Source organism: Grampus griseus, assembly GCF_964374135.1.
Source record: "Grampus griseus genome assembly, chromosome: 9".
Taxonomy (NCBI): domain Eukaryota; kingdom Metazoa; phylum Chordata; class Mammalia; order Artiodactyla; family Delphinidae; genus Grampus; species Grampus griseus.
In genome coordinates, this window is record NC_139003.1 from 9,006,470 (window position 1) to 9,027,808 (window position 21,339).

Genomic DNA, 21,339 nt, shown 5'->3' on the forward strand with positions numbered 1-21,339 from the left:
GGATAAAATGATTTGTTAAAATAATCATTGAATATAGTACAAAATTTAAAATCTATCTAGCAAATGATTGGAATTTCGGTAACTCAACTATGATCATTCTATAAGCCACAGGCACAGTTTAAACCACCTTCTGATGCTCCAGAGTTACAACCATGATAGAGTGCTTCATTCTGAGGGGCCTCAACACAGGCCTGCTATCTCAGAATCACGAATAACATTGCGGTTGTTTATTTCCCAAGCTTTGGCATCTCCTAAAAATCTTCAGTTATTTATTCATTATAGGGATTCGGGGTTAGAAACATGGAGACTGAAGGAGGGAAGACCAGGAGGAATAATATCCAAACTAAAAGATCAGGAAAGAGGTGTCAGTCAGAGAAGACAAGATAATCACCAACACGAAAAACACTGCTGTCTAAAAAAATTAATCAGTTCCCATCATACTTGACTAATCACAACTGCACTGGAACCAGGTGTTCCCTCAGTTCTACTCCTCGCTTGGCTTCTACACTGCCATTAACTTTCTTTCCCTCCTTCTTTACTACTGCTGACTCTCCCATTCCACTTTGAGGGACTGTTCTCACCTTCCTAATGTCTAAATGTTAAAAGGCCCAGGACTCAACTCTTGGGGTTCTTTTCAGTCTCCTCTCACTCTCTGGGAGACTGCACCAAGGTCCATGTCTTCTCAGACTGGAATATCCCAAATCCTGCCACCTCATGTCACCTGGTCATCTGGTCCAAGAAGCCATCCGCGATCACTGCTGTGAAAGACTGAATAGCCTTCCTGCTTCCTCCCTTGCTATAGTCCTTCTTTACACAGTAGCCAAAGGGACAGTTTTAAAAATATAGGTGGGTAAGGTGGCTCCTGCGCTCAAAATATCCCCTGGCTCCTGTTCTCAGTCACTTGGAATGAAGTGCAACGTCCTCCAATGGCCCACAGCGGTCCCTGCACTGATCACATCTTCCAGCATCCTTGTGCTTTGCTGTCCAGCCACCCTTTCCTTCTAGCAACAACAGACCTGCTCCTGCCCTGGCCTCCGCTGTTACTCTTCCAGCGACCACAAGCCTCGTCCCTCACCTCCCCCAGGCTCTGCTCAATGTTATCTCTCACAATGCAGACAAGCTTTCCTAGTCCACCCAGCTCCACGAATACCGCACTGCCCTCACTCTCTGTACCCACTTCCAGCTTTATTTTCCTTCACAGCATTTAGAGCCACCTGACACGTTGTGTTTTCACTCATTCCGTTGTTGGGTTGCCTTTCTCTCCCACTCGATTGGAAGCTCTATGGAAATAAAGTTTTTGATAGTTTGCTTAATACTTACTTTCCAGTGATCTGAACAGTACCTGGCACTTGGCACACACTCTCACAACATTTGTAGAAGGAAGGAAGGAAGGAAGGGAGGGAGGGGGGATAAATGAACGAAAAACAACAACTAGACCCAACAGACTCAGAGTCTTAAAGCATGATGCTGAAATACAACATGATGCAACACCTAACTTTTAGAGAGATGGTCTTAAATCCCCAACAAGTGTTTACACGTGTTCAGTATTCTGTTTAATATGATACAGAACTACACTGTATGCTCTAGAATGGCTGCTCTCTCAGATACTCATAAACAGGAAAAAAAACTAGCAGTAGAAGGAATGAACTAGTTTTCTTGAAAAGTCGCTCAAGTGGACTGAAGTCTCCAATGATACTGGGGAGATGAATTATTATTCATTATCTCACCACTCAAGTGTGTACAAAACTGAAGTTAAAATGAACACATCCATCCTTGTAAATCATAGTTAGATTTCTTATTTTTCTTAGTTCTGCTGCAAGTGCCTCTGAAAAATATGCATGTGTATGAATACAGTCCCTGGAAAGTTAAATGTAAAAGAATGAAATGATGAACATAAAATTTATTTTAAAAGTATCAATTCACAAAGTAAGAATCCACAGTGAAGGATTTCATATTAATTGTCTAAAAATTTACTGTTCAGTTTAGATGCCACTGAGCACACATATAAAACCTTGATTTCCTAACTTCTGACTCAGTCTAACTTTGTACAGTCTTTTGATGTAAATTCTGCATTTAACTTTAAGGAGTAATCGTTACTTCAAAAGTTTCCATTATATTAAGAATATGCTAATGTTTTTAGCATATTTTTATTTTATTCATTCATATAAAATAAGAATCTATGACATATAGACACTACTACATACAAAATAAATAACCAATAACCAACAAGGACCTACTTTATAGCACAGAGAACTATACTCAATATTTTGTAATAACCTATAAGGGAAAAGAATTGGAAAAAGAACATATATATATATTTATTTATGAATCACTTTGCTGAACACCTGAAACTAAGACAACATTGTAAATCAACTATACTTCAATAAAAAATAAAAGAAAATAAAATAATTAAAAAATAAATAAATATGTAAAAAAGAACCTGTGGTGTGTAGGCACAGGAAATGCAGCAGTACATGAAACTGACAACATTCCTGTCCTCATATAATTTATGTTCCAGCAGAAAGTAAAAATAACTAAAACAAAAACAAACAGGTAAAAACATAAAGGTTAATTTATAGTATGAGATGGTGAAAAATACTACAGAGAGACACTGAATATGAAAGAGGGGGCAAGGAGTTTGCGGGGTGGGGTGGAGGTTGAGAGAGTTGCTGTTTTTTGCTGCCTAGTCAAGAAAAGCCCCTTTGATCAGGTGACATCTGAGTAGTAATTTGAAGGAAAAGAGGAAGTGAGCTCTGCTAGAAATCAACAGGATCGTGCCAGGAGAAGCCTTTTCTAGTTTAAACCTGCTCAATAAGGCTAGCTTATACCTGGTAATAAGGAATGACACATTTTCCAAAAGTAAGCATTCAATGCATATATAGTTACATGTTACACATGGAAAGTAATTAAAATGAAGTTGATAAATAATTAAGTGATCCATTAGCTAGTTTAAATTTAGAATTTAAATATAGCAGTCATAAAACCTGAAGATAGTTTATCCTTACTACATTTTTTTTAAAAAATTGACTTCCATAACAAATTAATCATCTCCATACCAAATTAAAATTTTTTCACTGATTTTTAAAACCCACATAAATCAAAATAACAAAATTAGAATAAAACTTGGATCAGGAAAGATAAGAGCATATAAAAGGTTATTTGCTTTTTTTAAAAAAGGTGACTATAAACTTATTATCAGAATTTAAGCATTGGCAACCTCACAATCTTCTAAACTGAGACAAAATCTATAACCATGTAATTAAGAAAAATGCTACATAACTGTATGTTCTCCTGGAAGACTTTAACCACAAATATTTCTTGAGATCTTACTCTATGCTCCGTACTGTTCTAACAAGTTTGGGCAATAAAATCTACCTATGTATCACCTATCTATCTATCTATCTATAATCTATCTACCTCCCATCCCCTCATGAGATGCAATAATATATGGACCCACATAAAGTAATTAAACATGAAACAAGAGAATAATATCACCAGTTTGTAATTCAATGCTGAATAGAATATAACCAAGTACTGAAAGTAACAAATAAATTAAAAATGCAGGGCTGTTTTTTAGGTGACTTCCTTGTCACTAGTTGCTCTGTCCTAAGTGTGTGACCTTGAGTATGCCAGTTAACCCCCTATCTACAGATGACTCACATATAATATGAAGAAATTAGCTAAGTTTCTCACAAGCCCTAAAACCCCCTAGCATTGTCAAGCACAGGAGTCCACAGCTATATCCCACAGGCCAAATCTGGCCCACTGCTTGCTTTTGTAAGTAAAGTTGTGTTGGAGAACAGCCCCATTCACTCATTTATGTATTGTATGCGGCTACATTCACAGGGCAGCACAATGTCACAAAACGAGACTATACGGACTACACCTATGGGATGCAGCAAAAGCAGTTCTAAGAGGGAAGTTTATAGCAATACAATCATACCTCAAGAAACAAGAAACATGAAACATCTCAAATAAACAACCTAACCTACCACCTAAAGCAATTAGAGAAAGAAAAACAAAAAAAACCCAAAGTTAGCAGAAGGAAAGAAGTCATAAACATCAGATCAGGAATAAATGAAAAAGAAATGAAGAAAACAATAGCAAAGATCAATAAAACTAAAAGCTGGTTCTTTGAGAAGATAAACAAAATTGATAAACCATTAGCCAGACTCATCAAGAAAAAAAGGGAGAAGACTCAAATCAATAGAATTAGAAATAAAAAAGAAGTAACAGCTGACACTGCAGAAATACAAAATATCAGGAGAGATTACTACAAGCAACCATATGCCAATAAAATGGACACCCTGGAGGAAATGAACAAATTCTGAGAAAAGCACAACCTTCCGAGACTGAACCAGGAAGAAATAGAAAATATGAACAGACCAATCATAAGCACTGAAATTGAAACTGTGAGTAAAAATCTTCCAACAAACAAAAGCCCAGGACCAGATGGCTTCACAGGCGAATTCTATCAAACATTTAGAGAAGAGCTAACACCTATCCTTCTCAAACTCTTCCAAAATACAGCAGAAGGAGGAACACTCCCAAACTCATTGTACGAGGTCACCATCACCCTGATACCAAAACCAGACAAAGATGTCACAAAGAAAGAAAACTACAGACCAATATCACTGATGAACATAGATGCAAAAATCCTCAACAAAATACTAGCAAACAGAATCCAACAGCACATTAAAAGGATCATACACCATGACCAAGTGGGGTTTATCCCAGGAATGCAAGGATTCTTCAATATATGCAAATCAATCAATGTGGTACACCATATTAACAAATTGAAGAATAAAAACCATATGATCATCTCATTAGATGCAGAAAAAGCTTTGGACAAAATTCAACAACAATTTATGATAAAAACCCTCCAGAAAGTAGGCACAAAGGAAACTTACCTCAACGTAATAAAGGCCATATATGACAGACCCACAGCCAACATCATTCTCAATGGTGAAAAACTGAAAGCATTTCCACTAAGATCAGGAACAAGACAAGGTTGCCCACTCTCACCACTATTAATCAACATTGTTTAGGAAGTTTTAGCCACAGCAATCAGAGAAGAAAGAGAAATAAAAGGAATCCAAATCAGAAAAGAAGAAGTAAAGCTGTCATTGTTTGCAGATGACATGATACTATACATAGAGAATCCTAAAGATGCTACCAGAAAACTACTAGAGCTAATCAATGAATTTGGTAAAGTAGCAGGATACAAAATTAATACACAGAAATCTCTTGCATTCTTAAACACTAATGATGCAGAATCTGAAAGAGAAATTAAGGAAACACTCCCACTTACCACTGCAACAAAAAGAATAAAATACCTAGGAATAAACTTACCTAAGGAGACAAAAGACCTGTATGCAGAAAACTATAAGACACTGATGAAAGAAATTAAAGACGATACCAACAGATGGAGAGATATACCATGTTCTTGGATTGGAAGAATCAATATTGTGAAAATGACTATACTGCCCAAAGCAATCTACAGATTCAATGCAATCCCTATCAAACTACCAGTGGCATTTTTCACAGAACTAGAACAAAAAATGTCACAACTTGTATGGAAACAAAAAATACCCCAAATAGCCAAAGCAATCTTGAGAAAGAAAAACGGAGCTGGAGGAATCAGGATAGCTGACTTCAGACTATACTACAAAGCTACAGTCATCAAGACAGTATGTTACTGGCACAAAAACAGAAATATAGATCAATGGAACAGGATAGAAAGCCCAGAGATAAACCCATGCACATATGGTCACCTTATTTTTGATAAAGGAGGCAAGAATATACAAGGGAGAAAAGACAGCTTCTTCAATAAGCGGTGCTGGGAAAACTGGACAGCTACATGTAAAACAATGAATTTAGAACACTCCCTAACACTATACACAAAAAAAAACTCAAAATGGATTAAAGACCTAAATATAAGGCCAGACACTATAAAACTCTTAGAGGAAAACATAGGCAGAACACTTTATGACATACATCACAGCAAGATCCTTTTTGACCCACCTCCTAGAGGAATGGAAATAAAAACAAAAATAAACAAATGGGACCTAGTGAAACTTAAAAGCTTTTGCACAGCAAAGGAAACCATAAACAAGACGAAAAGACAACCCTCAGAACAGGAGAAGGTGTCTGCAAATGAAGCAACTGACAAAGGACTAATCTCCAAAATTTACAAGCAGCTCATGCAGCTCAATATGAAAAAAACAAACAACCCAACCCCCAAATGGGCAGAAGACCTAAACAGACATTTTCCAAAGAAGATATACAGATTGCCAACAAACACATGAAAGGATGCTCAACATCATTAATCATTAGAGAAATGCAAATCAAAACTACAATGAGGTATCATTGCACAGCAGTCAGAATGGCCATCATCAAAAAATCTACAAACAATAAATGCTGGTGAGGGTGTGGAGAAAAGCGAACCCTGTTGCACTGTTAGTGGGAATGTAAATTGATACAGCCACTATGGATAAAAGTATGGAAGTTCCTTAAAAAACTAAAAATAGAACTACCACATGACCCAGCAATCCCACTATTGGGCATATGCCCTGAGAAAACCATAATTCAAAATGAGTCATGTACCACAATGTCCACTGCAGCTCTATTTACAATAGCTAGGACATGGAAGCAATGTAACTGTCCATTATCGGATGAATGGATAAAGAAGATGTGGCACATATATACAATGGAATATTACCAGCCATAAAAAGAAATGAAATTGAGTTATTTGTGAGGTGGACGGACCTAGAGTCTGTCATACGGAATGAAGTCAGAAAGAGAAAAACAAATACCATATGCTAACCCATATATATGGAATCTAAAGAAACAAAAAAAAAAATGGTTATGAAAACCTAGGGGCAGGACGGTAATAAAGACTCAGACCTACTAGAGCACGGACTTGAGGACACGGGGAGGGGGAAGGGTAAGCTGTGACAAAGTGAGAGAATTGCATGGACATACATACACTACCAAATGTAAAAAATAATCGATAGCTAGTGGGAATCAGCCTCATAGCACAGGGAGATCAGCTCGGTGCTTTGTGACCACCTAGAGGGGTGGGAGGGAGATGCAAGAGGGAAGAGATATGGGGATATATGTATATGTATAGCTGATTCACTTTGTTATAAAGTAGAAACTAACACACTATTGTAAAGCAATTATGCTCCAATAAAGATGTTAAAAAAAAAAGACTATATGGCCTCCAAAGCGAAAGTATTTACTATCTGACCTTTACAGGAGAAGTTTTCCAACCTCTGGTTTAGTATAATAAATATTCTATGTATCCACGAAGAAGAAAGATTAATGATCAATTATGGTAACAGGTAACATACAAATAATGAATCCAACCTGAAGAATTGAGGGCATGTAGATGAAAAGGGTTGAGGACACTGTAGAGAAAGGAAAGCTTAGGCAAAATCACGGAGAGACTACAACGGGGATGAAATTTCCTGGAGAAGGCTGTCGCTGCACTCCACGTGTGCCCATATTGCCAGACTGACTATGATGATGAACTATCTATTTTTATCTCCAACTGTAATAATAGTTATTACACATTCTATCTTCCAAAGAGACAGCTTGCTTGTTGTTCTAGAACACCTGTCTCAACATTCTGCAGACATTAAATATAAGGAAATCAAGTTAGAATTTTTATAGTAGTAGTAGTAGTAGTAGTAGTAGAGAGAGAGAGAATGCTAGCATTTGAAATAATTTAGTATTGTATTTTCCCATACTAGGATGTCTTCCAAAACTACAGCCACACAGTTATGGCAAACATTCAGTCTCCAGTGTACTTCCATTCCAGGGAATCTTGGATGAAAACTAGAGGAGCAGATGGGCCTTGAGTTTTATTTTCATACAATTTCAGTCAGTCTTCAAACTAGCTGTAAGAATTCTGTACGAATTCATGCTGGAACAGAGGAAATGATTGGCGAAGAGAGATGAAACGGCTGTTGCCCTTCACCTACGAGAGTGTGGCCAAGAGAGATCTCTGTTGGCAAGCAGTATGGGCAGGAATTTGTAAGGTCAAATGACTTCAGAACAGATGTAATTGACATCAGAGTATCATTCAATTGTATCTGTGATTGAAAAATAATGTTGGAAAATTTTCATAACACATCTTTAAAAAGTATAGCACTTAAATACATGTTTTATATCACACATTTGGAAATACAAGCCGGATACCCAGAAAACAATTAAGACTAGCAAAGGACTCCAAAACCAAGCAGTGCTATCAGGACGGAAATTCTAGCAATATCTTCGATTCGTATTTAGGAAAAAAAACAAACTGGAAAAGGCATATTCTCAGGGGAATACATAACTCAATGGTCTCCTTACATCCTGTGCATTCAATTCCTAACTTTTGAAGCTAGAGCTACATTACTCTTCCTGCCTCAGGTTTTATGACCCTTCCTCTCCGTTGTCAGGGAAAATTTCAGAGGCCACACCTCCCCCTAAACTCTTCTGTTTCCAATCTATAGCCTCCTGCCTTGCTCCTTACGGCCAAAACTATCTTCAAATCCAAGCTAAACATCTGTGCTAATTCCCTAGGAGCATCTCACTTCCTGCAGAGATGGTTTCTTTTCCCCTGACGCTCATTTCAGTGTCTGGAGTCCCATCTCGATGCTCCAGGACTGTACCGTGCTTCCTGCTCCTGGATTTCCTGATGCTCTGTCTGCTCACCCAGGTGCCCAAACATAGCCAACTGCTGTCCTCACCAGCTGAGAATGCAACTACCAGTGTACCCACCTACTGATGACGATGCTATCCTCTGTACCATCTCCCTGACTTCCTAGACAAAGCATGCTTTTCGTTACTTTGCTTCAAAGACAGTGGAAAATCCTTTGGACAAATAAGGTGGTATTTCTTGTCTAGCCTAGTGGAGAGTTTCAGGATTTGAATGAAAAGGAGACTGAAGTCATGACTCAGGTGCTTCCTGAGTAATCACTGAGGTTAATATTGCCCCTTAAATTCTTCACAAAGTATAAGAAGCATCCGTTTCCACACTCTGACCAAGAGAAGACTTGTATGGGATCTAGTACTTCTTTATTTTAGAGACTTTATTCCCAAGATTATGATTCCTTGTGTGTGTGTGTGTGTGTTTTTTTTTAATTTTCCTCTAAATAAAGAGGAGAGAACAAGGAAGGAAGGAAGGAGGGACGACAGCACTAACAATAACTTCATAATGTTTCTTTACAGCTGTGGCAGATCCATTATTTTTACTCCCTATAAACTTGGGCCGCTGCTTACAGAAGTATTTTGTCTCGATGCACTTAGAAACATGGTGCTTTGTCTTCTTTCCTTGACACGCATTACTTGAATAGGCTCTGTATTTTTCACCTCAGGACTTGGCTAACTTTAGCATTCTATTAAAAAACCGAAACAAACTGAGCTCATTCCACATGTCATCTGTGGAAATCCCATACCCCAATTACTTCTCTCTATGGAAAGGGTGTAATCCTATCTGGAAGCCAAATGTCTTTAAATTTAATAATAATTTACAGATGTATTTTGAAATATAAGTATTGTATTATTCCTTGAATGTACGGCTAGTACAGGAAGTATAAATAAGACTTTCTCTTCCAGTATTTTTTAATAACTTTTTTCAAGTTCAGTTATCTTAACTTAACCTAGTCTAATAAATATTTTCTTGGGATAGTTGTGACTTTCAAAGGTAGTATTAGGCTGAGGTTTTCCCAATATTAGCACACGGAAGAAAGAGCATGTTCTTCACAATAAAAAAATCGAGATTTTATTCCTAAGGGCCAGAATCTGGTTGACTAGCTTCTGTCTTATCCAGAGTCTCCTCAGTTTTTCCATTACTTCAAATGTCTAGTTTTGGGTCCGTTTTTCTATGATCTTTTACATCATAGCAATAGAAAGTAAATGGTTAAAAAAATCCGTGTTATAGGAGCATTCTAGAAAAATGTTTGCTCCTCCTTAGGGCAAAACCACCAAGAACTCCAACTCATATGCCACATATGAAGTTTATATATCTTCACTTCTATCATATTTTCCTCCCGCTCTTCTGATTCATACCTTGCTTTGTGTACCTTCTCCAATTTCCCTGGCCTACTCTGTGTCACTAGAAATGAGACCCATTTTTTTCCTGATCCTATAAAATGTCATACAATACAGAGATAGAAAGGACTCTCGTAATCCATAGAAGTAATCACTGTTACAAGTCTTCACACACACACACACACACACACTACATTTACTATAACATATATGTTTAAATAAGCAAGAACATGTACCATCTGGTCTTTAGCATACTTTGACCTATCACAGAAATTCCCATACAAATATTGCCTTCTGTTTTAAAATAAAAATAATATTGTTTTTGTGTACTTAATTTTATATAGGGACCTTTATTATTTATATCTGCATCTGCATAGCAGGGTGAAATTCCTGCACAGAAAACGCAAGAGTATTAGCTCATTGGTAAAACAGATTATGTAGTTAAGTTGAGAATTAATTGTCCTTTCATACAACGTATGGAAGAATGGATTTAGTTTCCTTTACCTACTCCACAAAGAACTTAGCGGTCATGAAGAGAAGTACCATTAGTTTGCCATCAAATGCTAATTTAGGGAAAAGTTAAAGATAATGAATTTAGAACTAAATCAACTGAGTGGACATACTTTACCTGGTAGGCAATGAAAATCATTAAGTGAAAAAAGGAAACTTATATCTCCCCCTTTTTCTCCTCACTGAATCTTTCCTGTTTACTAGTCAATGGAGGTGACTCTATTTACATTTTTCTGTTCATTTTCTATTCAGTGGGACACAGCCCAATGGGCTACATATGCATTGCAGTAGCCATGTGTTAAATGAGGCATCTGTCCCTCTTCCATCTCAGTAGCATAAACAGTACAGACCATTAAACCAAAATCAGCAAATAAAGAAATAGTAATAGCAATCATTTATGGAGTACCTATGTGGCAGGCAATATAGTAAATATTCCAAGAGAATTCTCTCAGTGAGTTACCTTAGTAAGCCTTTGACATAGGTATCATTACCATTTTACAGATGAGGAAGCTTGAGACCTCACAGATAAAGAATAATAGAACCAGGACAAAAACCAAGTTGTGCCCGATTACAAGACCTATGTTTTTGAGGTCTACAATTTCAAGGTCACAGCATCTCCAGATTCACTTTGGATAAAATCTGTATATGTTGCATTGATTGGATTTATTCCTAGGTATGCAGATCTCCTAATAATATTGAAGTGGTCAGATTTTTCTTACCACTTCCCGTTTGGATCCCAGGAATTTACTTGAAGTGATACCCTATACCATGATATTGCAGCAATTTCAATATCTTCTGTCCACAGCAGACCCATACCTTTCAACTAAAAGGAAGAGACTCCTACAGTTTTACATAGGTGTTCTCAGAGAAAACCATACAGAATCAGCCACTCAACTGATAGGCCTACATCCAATGAGTACGACATTCAGCAAAGTACATCAAATTTGTTCCATTTATTCATGTAATAAATATTTATGGGGTACTTATTTCCTGATTCGAACTTTATCCCTTTAAAATCCATTTTCTTCACAGTCGCCAGATGGATCTTTTAAAAATGGGGATCAGATTATTCCTGGCCATGGCTCCTGACGGCTTCCCCTCGCACTGAGTATGAAATCCCAACTCCACCAAAGCCTGCAATGGTCTGGCCCTGAGTGATCTCTGGTGTTATTTTATTTCACTCTTCTCCTCTGGGTCACTAAGCTCTTAATTTCACTCTCCTTTCTCTTTTTCAGACACAGAAAACACACTCCCTCTCACGGCCCTTTCCCCCTTCCCTGCCTCCCAGCTAGAATTCCCTTCATCAGGTCTAAAGAGGGCTGACTTCTTTCCAGGCTGCCCCCAACTCAAATACCATCCTCTCTTTCTCTGGCCAGTGTCTAAATTCACCAACTCAATGTTCACCTTCATATGCCCCAAACATTATTTGCTATTCAATGGATTGCACTGTTTTATTTTGTTCACAGCACCATCACAATCTAAAATTACCTTGACTGTTTATTTTTTAAAAATGTGTTTATTACTTGTTGACTGGGTAGTAAGGACGATGGGAACGGGGCATGCGCCTGTCCTGTTGAGCCTGTATTCCCAGGGCCTAAGAACCTGGCATACAGCACGAATGCCATAAAAGGCTGTTACATCAATGAATTACTGACAATGAGAGGTAATAAATCCATCGAAATGTGAGGAAGCCACAATCGTTCCTAGTTTTGGCTGTTGAGATGTATTCGCTTTATCTATCTAATGGACACTTTTGCATTTTTCCATTTTAAAAACTGCTTGTGCAGAGAGAGTTGACTTTATCCCATGACGTTACGTGTAGATCTTCCTGGCTGTATCCCACGTGAGAGACAGCATCTCTCCGATCTTTACCACCTTAATGTGACCTGTCATTTGAACCCCTGGATTATATTGAGGGTTCTTCTATATCATCAGTACATGCCTTTAGAACTTTTAAAATAACTTGGCTTCAGCAAATGAATTTTGTAAGAGTTGAAGTTACTGACTTTTCTGAGACAGCTCTTTTACAGCTCTTCTTTGTTTTCAAAAGAACATAAGAATTTGGTATTTCGAATAGAACGCTTTCATCCTGTATCGTTGACAATCTACTGTGATAAGTATTTGTTTATACTTTGATCACCCTGCTATGCGGTGATTTTTATGGAAGGGAGGGGACTTCAGTACGTTCTCAAAATATGGAAAATAGAACATACAGTAGGGATCTTCATGTACTTTGAAAAATATTGAACACAATCAGTACAGTAGCATCTGATAACGAATAGATTCAATGCCATTATCTCAAAAAGTTCAGATCAACTTTCTTCCATTCTGCCTTTTTTTAGTCCAATAGCTACATTAGAAAAAATTTAAGGTAGTATAACTAGAAAATCAGTCACGTTGCAAGAATCATGGTTATAAATCAAATAGGAAATTGTCTGGTCTGCATGGTCCAAGGGCGAATTCCTCAAGACTTGTAGTTCAGATTCTGCTGGACAATTAACAGCTGCAGCATGTTTCTGACATATGGTTTAACAGATTAATCAGTTTCAAATTATCTACTGAACTGTTAACACTAGAAAAAAATAGATTTGTGAGGCTTTAAAAAAAAAAGTTTTTGTCTCCTCTAAGTCGATCTTCTATTTTCAGAGAAATAAATCCTATCATAAAAAATAATATCAACTTTTACCCTTTGTGTAATATAGAAAAGGTTGTGAAATTTAATTCATATTGCTTCATGAAAAAAAGGCAATGGTATTCAAAAATAGCATCAACTGGGCTTCCCTGGTGGCGCAGTTGTTGAGACTCCGCCTGACGATGCAGGGGACACGGGTTCGTGCCCCGGTCCGGGAAGATCCCACATGCCGCGGAGCGGCTGGGCCCGTGAGCCATGGCCGCTGAGCCTGCGCGTCCGGAGCCCGTGCCCCGCAACGGGAGAGGCCACAACAGTGAGAGGCCCGCGTACCGCAAAAAAAAAAAAAAAAAAAAAAAAAAATAGCATCAACTATTTGCCCTGGAGCCAGGCAGAGGTTTTAATCTCTAAAATAATGGTGAACAGTGCCCTTTCCTTTTTTTTTTTTTTAACTTAACTTCTAGTCTTGTAAGGAGGCAGAGGTACCTAGCACTTTTAATAAAGCAATCATTTGAAGAGTGTCAAGGTCAACTGCAGTATGCCTAAATGAACTTGAGGACTCTAGCTATCAAGGGCAATCTTCCTACAGATGAGGTTATTTTGTATTGCAATTTGTTGGTTCACTGGTAAACGTCTCAGTTTTTGACCCTCTAGTTTCATTTACTGGTTAATTCAAAGACAGCATTCGCAAATAAGATGCAATGTACTTATTGACAACCAAGTCTATTTCCTAGTCTACTTAACCCACTTCCACTTTTAAATAATTAACTGAAGAGCTATAGATAAACATCCTCTGGTGTTCCTGACTCAAGTCACGTCAGATTTGATCATGCACTTGATTGGTACGAAGTGGACAGTGGACCATTAGACAGTCAATAAAGTGAAGCTGTTGAAGAATGTTTAATTAATTGACAAATATTTACAGTATGTTAAGATGAAGAAAAATGGGCCATGAAACAGTGCTTATGCTATACTCCCTATTTTACCAAGTTTATATTTATAGACCAGAAAATGGCTGAAAGAATACGTAAACCAAAATGTTAACCATAATGTCACATTTATGATGATAATTGCGACTTTTATTTTCCTGTTTCCTACTTTTTTTGAAATGTTCTTCAAATAACATGTATTGATTTTATAATAAGATATGAAAAACAACTAGTATTAAGGATAACTGCTCAGTGATTATGAATTTAAGATGACATGCATTCATTTATTCATTCAACAATTATTTATAAAGTGCCCACAGTAGGTATGCAGCCGGGAACAACACAGAGTTTTCTATTATAATAAATAACACATTTAAAAAATACACAGTGTATCAGATGGTGATAATTACTATGGGGGAAAATAGAGCAGGGAAGGAACTTGAGGGTACCTACTGGGGGTTGGTGGGGGGTGAGTGAATGTCCTTTCAATGAGGCATCTGAGAAGCCCTCATTGATATGATCATTTTGGGGCACAGATTTCATGGAAAAGAGGGAACAAGCCATCAGGTTTCCTAATATCTGTGGAATGGTGGTTTCAGGGCGAGAAATAAAAGTAAGAAAGACCAGGAGCAGGATGGACACGAAGGCCAGTGTGGAAGGAGCAGAAGCGTGGGGTAAACAAAAAGGAAACAGACCAGACAGACGATGGGGAGTGAGGGACAGGCTGGGCTTGTAGGTCCTTGGAGGGGATTGGAAGGAGTTGGGCTTTAGCAACCTTCAAAGGTCTTAAGTCCTTAGAGCAGAAAATGTGATATTTTACCAAATTTAATATAAAGGAAGTGAAAGTTTAACGTAAATAGTTTAATGTATTATTTTTAACATCTTTAATGGAGTATAATTGCTTTACAATGGTGTGTTAGTTTCTGCTGTATAACAATGTGAATCAGATATACATATACATATATCCCCATATCTCCTCCCTCTGTGCCTCCCTCCCTCCCACCCTTCCTATCCCACCCCTCTAGGTGGTCACAAAGCACCCAGCTGATTTCCCTGTGCTGTGCGGCTGCTTCCCACTAGCTATCTATTTTACATTTGGTGGTGTATATAAATCCTAATGTATTTTTTTTCTGCAAATATTTTTCAAGGTTTTATTGCAAACCAAAGTTGGTTTATCACATACACAAAAAGGTGTGTGGTAGGGAGGGGGGAAAGAATTGTACATTATTATAACCATGTTAATTACAGTACATTAAAATGGTGGTTTACATTACAAATAAGCCTGTAAGTTTAAATATACTAGTGTTACAACCCAATGTACAGACTTTCTTTATACAATACATATAATTATCAGGAATGCAAAAAAGAAACAAAAAAACAAAAACATAAATAATGCCCATTTTACAGGTGATTTTAAACAATGAAAACACCAGGCTCTGACTGACAAGTGGGGCATTGGTCCATAAAAACCTTTTCTAAAAATGGAACTATTTGTAGCAGCAATGCTTCTTTAAGCATTTGGATACAAGTCACTGCAAGACCATTTTCGATCAATTTTAGTTATTAACTATATCTTACAAAAAAAAAAGCCTACACATAAATTTATCTTCCAAATATGGAAGAAACACACAATGTCCCACGTTGTAGTGTCCTGCAAGTGTCACATTGATGCTTATAACTGAGTCCTTCTGTGAGCAAGCATACCACACCCATACGGCCGATCACACAGGAAGTCCACAAGGAAAAACAGAACGGAAACACTGGGCAACAGGAAGAACTTTGGAGCTAACACGATCTCATCAGAAAAGGCACGTTTCATAAGATTCGTGATCACGGCCCGGACAGACCTTCAGAAGCTCCTTCTCCGAACAGCGTCCTCCTTCGAATGAGACCACTGCATCTGCCTGGGGCGGCCCTCTACTGCTCATTTCAGAGATAGCACCACATTGGAAGGAAGAATAAAGGAAAACCTCCCGAACTCACTGAGGAGGATGTGCTCTTCGAAAAGCTTCCAGCAAACAGTGTGCAATAAGATTGCCAAGATGTGCAAGCTTCCAGGGATGCGCAAATTCTCTTTTAAGATGTCCTGTCAGCTGGCAGCTCTGCCAAAAGGCTAACTAAAACATTTAAAAAACGCCTGTAAAATGCTTCACAGCCAACCCTAAGACCATTCAGAGGAAAGAGTCCACGGGAGGTGCGTAGGAAAAGCCCAGGAAGGCCTCGGCCGCTTCCTTGACGCTGGCTGGGAGGAGGATACTGTCGGGCGACCGACCGATGGAGTTGGGGACCGGCTCTTCGGTAAACTCGGGATCAAAGTGCCACAGGTCGCTGGGTCCACTCACATTTGGGTTAAAAGGGGGAGTAATCTTCTTATTAATGAGATCATCCCAGTTAAGTAGGGAGAAGAAGACGTGATTCCTAATGTCCATAAAGTCAACCTTGGCACCAAGCCTCTTTGTCCTGTCCTTCTGCAGGAGGCCCTCCAGGACGTGTCTTGCAGAATTTGTAATATTTGGCTTCAACTGGAGGGGTTTGTTCAGAATGTTGTCGTACATCTCAGCTGTGTTTCGGCTATAAAATGGAGGCAGGCCATACAGCATCTCATATAAGACGGCCCCCAGACACCACCAGTCCACGGTCCTATCATAAGCCTGCTTATGAAGCAGGTGCAAGGTACTCGGGTGTGCCGCAGAAGGTGGACGTCGTGCCATTGTGTTCAGCGTTCTCCTTGCAGAGTCCAAAGTCAGTAAGGACAACGTGTCCCTGTGAACCCAGCAAAATATTCTCTGGCTTTAAGTCTCTATAAACGATGTTCAGAGAGTGCAGGTAACCCAAGGCACTGGCTATTTCAGCAGCATAGCACCGAGCCTGTGGTTCCAGGAAGCATCGCTCCCTCTGGAGACGGTAGAACAACTCTCCACCGTTCATGTAGTCTAGGACAAAGTACAGCTTGTCTGGAAAGAGAAATGGAGGTCCACCAGGAAAGGGTGTTTCACGTTCTTCAGGAGAACATTCCGCTCTGACATAATACGCTTTTCCTCCTTCTTTTTCGGGACCGCTTTCCTGGTGGAGGAGAAAGGCTGGCATTCATGAGCTCAGGCTCCTGAGGTTGGGAGATTTTCAAAATGGACTGAACTTCAGGGTGTTTGCATGCATAGGAGTTACTGGCAATCTTCTGAATAAAGTTGTTCAGGCCCATCCTTCTCTGTTTCATGAAAGCGATGAGAATTGCTACCATGCCCCTCATCCTGGAGTAAGTCAGGGTGTCCCCAGCAGCCTTGGTTTTCACCGTCATCACCACAGAGATGGAGCACGCGGAGGCGTCAGACACGGGAGACCGGCTCAGCCAACGCTCTGTGTTTTTTATAAGACCGATTTTTACAGCAGTTTTATGTTTACAACGAAACTGTGAGGGCGGTACAGAGATTTCCCATACACCCGCATTCCAACGCAATTATCAACATCACTCACAAGAATGTTACATTTGTTACCAATGATGAACCTACATCGACACATTGTAATCTCCCCAAATCCATAGCTTATTTTAGGATTCACTCTTCATGTCATACATTTAATGGGGGCTTGAACAAATGATGATGACATCCATGCATCATTGTAGTGTCACAGAAGAATTTCACTGCGCTAAAAATACCCTTTGCTACATGTATTCATCTCCCCCAAACTCCGATTTTATTTTACTGTCTCTATCGTTTTGCCTTTTCCAGAATGTCATATAGTTGGAATCACAGGGCATGTGGCTTCTTTCACTTGGTGGTATGTGTTTAACTCTCCTCCATGTCTTTTCATGGCTTACTAGCTCATTTCTTTTTAGTGCTAAAGAATATTTCATTGTCTGGATATATCACAGTTTCTTTATCCATTTACCTACTGAAGGCTATCTTGATTGTTTACAAGTTTTAGCAATAGGAAAAAGCTGTAATAAACATCCAGGTTTTTGTCAGGGGTAAGGACAGTTTGATGTTTTAATATTTAACGAAAACATGGGAAGATAAGAAAAAATTCATTAGATAGAAAATGAAAGACAAGAACATTCCAGGCAATGGAATCAGTATCACAAAAAGGCGTAAGTATAGGAATGCCTACTGTCTTTAAGGAGGAATGAGAGACACAAGCTAACAGAATCTTAAACAAAACAAAATAAAACAAAACAAACAAATAAAAAACCTCAACAACTTATTGCAGCTGCCTGACATGCGCTTTTCCCAATCTTCTCTTGGATAACTTATCACATCTTAAATGACAGGAGAAGAGACCTTCTCCAACTCCACCATACGTTAAGCTACATTTAGTCTATCTCCTTTCTTTCTCAGAGGACCTACTCCCTTTCCTTTGTAGCAACTATGATGAATAGGACTCATGTACTCATCTGCACATTTCCTTTTTTAACGATGACTCCACCGTGAGCCGTTCATCCTCGCGGATGAAGTTCTCGATAGTTTGCTTCACTTCTCTGTTCCCAGCACATGGCACAGTGACTGGTGTCCAGAATGAATGAACAGCAGATGGTACAGAGGGTAGTAGTCATTGAATTCATAGAGGGTTTGATCAGGATAAGGATGCTAAGGCCAAATTGTGTAGAAAAATCTCATTTGTTCATTCCTGTTTTGCTTGTTCTCAATTATTCTCTCAACAAATGTTTATTAGGTGCCTATTATGTTTAAATCTAGGTTTTTTTTTTTTTTTTAATTGCGGTACGCGGGCCTCTCAATGCTGTGGCCTCTCCGGTTGCGGAGCACAGGCTCCGGACGCGCAGGCTCAGCGGCCATGGCTCACGGGCCCAGCCGCTCCGTGGCATGTGGGATCTTCCCGGACCGGGGCACGAACCCGTGTCCCCTGCATTGGCAGGCGGACTCTCAACCACTGTGCCACCAAGGAAGCCCTAAATCTAGGTATCTTTTATCCAAGACTTCACAGGCTAGTGAATTCCACGCTATAAATGTGGGTTATATTCTGTGGGCCTTGAGAAACCACTTAAATGTTTTGCTTAATAGGGTAGTGATATGATCCAATCATATCTATATTTTAAAAGAAAGAACACTTTGGCAGCGGGGTGAAGGAGACTTGGAGGTATGTTCTGGAAACAATCAGAATATTACATTGTAAATTAGAAGTTGCACGAAGGTGAACAGAAGCCAGTGGCAGTGGGCTTATACGAGGCGGAAGATGCAAAAGATATTTTGGAAGGTGACTGAAGCTGGTTTTACAGGATGTGTGAAGTAATAGAGAAAAGAGAGGCAAACATTACTGCGATTTCTTATGTGCGTGACAGTAGTGTGAGTCTTTCACCAAGTAAAGACTATAAAATATGCTATTGGATTCATTTGCCTGAATTGTTTATTAAAACAAGAAGTTGAGTCATTTAAGAGCATATGCTGAGATTATATCTTTACTTTAGTTAAAAGTTAGGCTATTAACTAAAATGATCGGTCATAGGTTCTGTAATTCATTTGTTGAAACAATAAAGTTTACTTAACTAGGAAACAGAAAGCCGAGAATACAGCACCTATAAAACCTCCCTAAGACCCTTCAGATTCTCCCTGGCCTTCTTTAAGACAAAACTATCCAGTGCTTCGTTTTACATCTACATATTAAATTGCAAAACTTTGTCTCCTTCACCAAAATACTTTGCTGTTGAAGAAGATTTCTCCAGCAAGTACAGTTCCCTTATTTGGTGTTCTGCTAACTTGGTACCTTTCTTCATAACGGTAAACAGTTGTGCACTAATGCCTGTCCATTCCAACTTCTGACGGACTTTTCTCTCGCCTTTTTTTCTTCTTATGACATTTGTTTTTATCTTGTCCTTTCTAATGTCTTTGGCTTTAAGCACATGCAAATTTCCCTAGTTGAGGAAGAAATCCTTTTAATGTCACTGCTGACTCTTCCTCTCAGAATCCAGGCCCCTTGTATAAGAGTTCTGTATGCCACCACTAAGTAAATGTCCTGGGAACTTGGGACAACTCTAAAAGGAAAAACATGCTGTATTGATATCCAGGAATGTATTCTATTCCAAAGAAAGTCACTTGCCTCGATATATATTTTTGGACAATGTTTAAATTCTAAACAAAACTGTTTTTTCAGAAGGCTTCTATAAAAGGCAAAACCCATACCAAATGAAAAGAAAACAGAAAGAAAATAATTATTTTCAAATACACACATGTAGATGGAACGGAAGTCAGAAAAGGAGACTGACTGGATCATTTTTGCCACCATTCCCAGCCATGAATGGCAATGGATGGTGCTATTTCACTAGGAGTGCCACCAGTAGGAGGTTTTTGAGAAAAGCAGACAGGGTCTGAAGCATGACTCTGGTCTTACATAGGCAAGGACAGGATGAAGTCAAGCCCAGAAAATTCAGATCAAGAAGGAAAAATCAAAAAGATTCCCAGCTGTAGGCAAATAAGGACCAGAATCCAGCTACGCTGCTGAGACCCAGTCCTGGGAGAAGCTCTTCCATCTCTGTGGTTCTTTACACAAACTGCTGGGCATGAGAAAAGAAGCCCTACAACCTCAGGAATTTTTAATAGTTAAAAGGAAATCTTACACTTTCCACAGGGAGAAAGAAAGAGAAACCACAGGCAAGCAAAGGCCCAGAAATGAGACTAATTAGAGGTTCCAAAATTAAGTTTGATTAATATGCCAAGTGCATTTGGGGGAATGGTAAAGAACAGGGATTGAAAGGAAGTAGTGTACTGAACCTTGAAAACTAAGCAGATAATTTTCAATCTGCTGCGGAAGGGAATTGGGAACAATCAAAGGTTTCTAAATAGAGAAATTACGGAGTAAAAGTACAGGGAAAATTACCAAAAAATAAACACTGCTTGGTTTTTAAGTTTTTTAGAGAGGGAGGTTCCCAGAGAATGAATTCCAGATGAAAAAAAAATGTATCTTGAGAAAACAATGCAATCAGAAATAAACAGGAAATGGAGACAACCCAATTCACAGAATTCTGTAAAGTTCACGCAGCTACTGAGAGATGACGAAAGTTGCTGATTTTACATTTTGAAATAAGACGCAGAGCCATAGTAGTGAAAAAATCAATGAGACTTATATATTCATGACCGTCACAAGGGAGAGATGCCCACAGTCTCATGGAAACCATCACACTGTTTTCCCAACACACCTACATTTTTACACAAGTCGGCCTCCAAACCTGAATTTAGAAACACTGAGTTCTAATTTCTATTCAACCTCCAACTATCTTGAGCAAAT

The 21,339-nt window shown here is 38.8% G+C and overlaps 1 protein-coding gene and 1 pseudogene across 2 annotated transcripts in view; both read right to left on the minus strand.

Annotated features, from left to right (window-relative positions):
• The window catches only part of CNTNAP2 (contactin associated protein 2), a gene marked incomplete at both ends in the record, with an annotated part of 2,009,686 nt that overhangs the window by 1,411,696 nt on the left and 576,651 nt on the right, over nucleotides 1-21,339 (minus strand). The gene's annotated exons all lie outside the window — the stretch shown is intronic.
• LOC309827638 (serine/threonine-protein kinase Sgk1-like) lies at nucleotides 16,204-17,404 on the minus strand (annotated as a pseudogene). The gene has a single exon. The product of its transcript is annotated as a serine/threonine-protein kinase Sgk1-like (transcript).